Source organism: Hordeum vulgare, chromosome 1H (genome assembly GCF_904849725.1).
Source record: "Hordeum vulgare subsp. vulgare chromosome 1H, MorexV3_pseudomolecules_assembly, whole genome shotgun sequence".
Classification (NCBI taxonomy): domain Eukaryota; kingdom Viridiplantae; phylum Streptophyta; class Magnoliopsida; order Poales; family Poaceae; genus Hordeum; species Hordeum vulgare.
Window position 1 is genome coordinate 3,898,643 of NC_058518.1, and position 3,155 is coordinate 3,901,797.

Sequence of the window (3,155 nt, forward strand, 5' to 3'; positions counted from 1 at the left end):
TACTGTTATCTGTCGACGATGCCGTATAATATAATTTTCAGTTTTAGACGAACGGAAATCTAAATTGACTGATTAAGATGATGCGAAAATGATTCTAATGATGTATAATTCCTACATAAGGCTGAGCCACATACTGCTGCACAAAGTAGTGGCAAACTATGAAATGAAGAAAATGATGTTGTAATATGGCGACTACCCTATTTGAAAAATATTCCACTTCCCCGGGAAGAGAAAATCTATATGTAATGAAGAAAACGGTTACCAGAAAAGTGTTAAATGATATCATTTCATATATAAGTTGTTGGAGGAGCTACATCTTGCTGTAGAGACATATTCGGAAGCAAGAAATGAAGCGTGATTAGTAGCATATGTCGATTTGTCTATTTAAAAAATATATTTTCAGATAAGATAAAATATACCATGTTGGACCGAAACAATACGAATAATATTACAAGTTGTCCGATTTTCACATGTAAGTCGTTGTGTGAGGTATATAATGCAACGGTAACTGCTCTTGAAGATTGAAATGATGGAAAGGTGAGTTGAATATGTGGAGATCCTATAAAAATATGTTTTCATTTTCACATGAAGTGAAAATCTAGAGTGATGAATAAAGAGGTTACGAAAATGGTGCTAAAGATGTATGATTCCTATATAAAAGGAGCCACATACTGCTGCAAAGACTAATCCCGAAGTATGAAATGAAGGAAAGGTTGTTGTAATATGACTTATATCCTGTTTGAAAAATGTTTCAGTTTACACGGTAGGGAAATATACAGTAATGAATGAAAAGATTAAGAAAATGTGCTAAAAATATATCATTTGTACAAATAAGTTTTTGGAGGAGCTACATACTGCTGCCGAGACAACTTTGACAGCAACAAATGAAGCAGGACTGATAGCATATGTCGATTTCACCATTTAAACAACTTTTCAGTTTCACATAAGAGAAAAATATACCATGATGGTACGAAATTGTACAAAACATATTACAAGTTGTCCGATTTCCACATTTAAGTCGTTGTGTGAGGTATATAATGCATCGATAACTACTCTTGAAGATTGAAATGAATGAAAGGCGCGTGGAATATGTCGAGATGCTATGTAAATATGTTTTCATTTTCACATGAAGTGAAAATCTAGAGTGTTGAATCGAGAGGGTACGAAAATGGTGCTACAGATGTATGATTCCTATATAAGAGGAGCTACATACTGCTGCAGAGACTAACCCCGAAGCATGAAATAAAGGAAAGGTTGTTGTAATATGACTTCTATCCTATTTTAAAAATGTTTCAGTTTATAGGATATGGAAATTTACAGTGATGAATAAAAAGGTTATCTAAACCTGCTAAAATTGTATCATTTGTACAAATAAAGTTTTGGAGGAGCTACATACTGCTGCAGAGACAACTTTGACATCAACAAATGAAGCAGGACTGATAGCATATGTAAATTTTGCTATTTAAGCAACTTTTCAGTTTCACACAAGAGAAAATATACCATGATGGATTGAAATGGTACAAAACATATTAAGAATTGTCTGATTTCTACATGTAACTTGTTGTTTGAGGTACATCATGCAACAAAAACTATCATGTAATATAGAATTGGTCGAAAGGCTACTGTTATCTATCGACGATGCCATATAATATAATTTTCAGTTTTAGACAAACGGAAATCTAAATTGACTGATTAAGATGATGCGAAAATGATTGTAATGATGTATAATTCCTACATAAGGCTGAGCCACATACTGCTGCACAAAGTAGTGGCAAACTATGAAATGAAGAAAATGATGTTGTAATATGGCGACTACCCTATTTGAAAAATATTCCACTTCCCCGGGAAGAGAAAATCTATATGTAATGAAGAAAACGGTTACGAGAAAAGTGTTAAATGATATCATTTCATATATAAGTTGTTGGAGGAGCTACATCTTGCTGTAGAGACATATTCGGAAGCAAGAAATGAAGCGTGATTAGTAGCATATGTCGATTTGTCTATTTAAAAAATATATTTTCAGATAAGATAAAATATACCATGTTGGACCGAAACAATACGAATAATATTACAAGTTGTCCGATTTTCACATGTAAGTCGTTGTGTGAGGTATATAATGCAACGGTAACTGCTCTTGAAGATTGAAATGATGGAAAGGTGAGTTGAATATGTGGAGATGCTATAAAATATATTTTCATTTTCACATGAAGTGAAAATCTAGAGTGATGAATAAAGAGGTTACGAAAATGGTGCTAAAGATGTATGATTCCTATATAAAAGGAGCCACATACTGCTGCAAAGACTAATCCCGAAGTATGAAATGAAGGAAAGGTTGTTGTAATATGACTTATATCCTGTTTGAAAAATGTTTCAGTTTACACGGTAGGGAAATATACAGTAATGAATGAAAAGATTAAGAAAATGTGCTAAAATTATATCATTTGTATAAATAAGTTTTTGGAGGAGCTACATACTGCTGCAGAGACAACTTTGACAGCAACAAATGAAGCAGGACTGATAGCATATGTCGATTTCACCATTTAAACAACTTTTCAGTTTCACATAAGAGAAAAATATACCATGATGGTACGAAATTGTACAAAACATATTACAAGTTGTCCGATTTCCACATTTAAGTCGTTGTGTGAGGTATATAATGCATCGATAACTACTCTTGAAGATTGAAATGAAGGAAAGGCGGGTGGAATATGTCGAGATGCTATGTAAATATGTTTTCATTTTCACATGAAGTGAAAATCTAGAGTGTTGGATCGAGAGGGTACGAAAATGGTGCTACAGATGTATGATTCCTATATAAGAGGACCTACATACTGTTGCAGAGACTAATCCCGAAGCATGAAATAAAGGAAAGGTTGTTGTAATATGACTTCTATCCTGTTTTAAAAATGTTTCAGTTTATAGGATATGGAAATTTACAGTAATGAATAAAAAGGTTATCTAAACGTGCTAAAATTGATCATTTGTACAAATAAATTTTTGGAGGAGCTACATACTGCTGCAGAGACAACTTTGATATCAACAAATGAAGCAGGACTGACAGCATATGTAAATTTTGCTATTTAAGCAACTTTTCAGTTTCACACAAGAGAAAATATACCATGATGTATTGAAATGGTACAAAACATATTACGAAT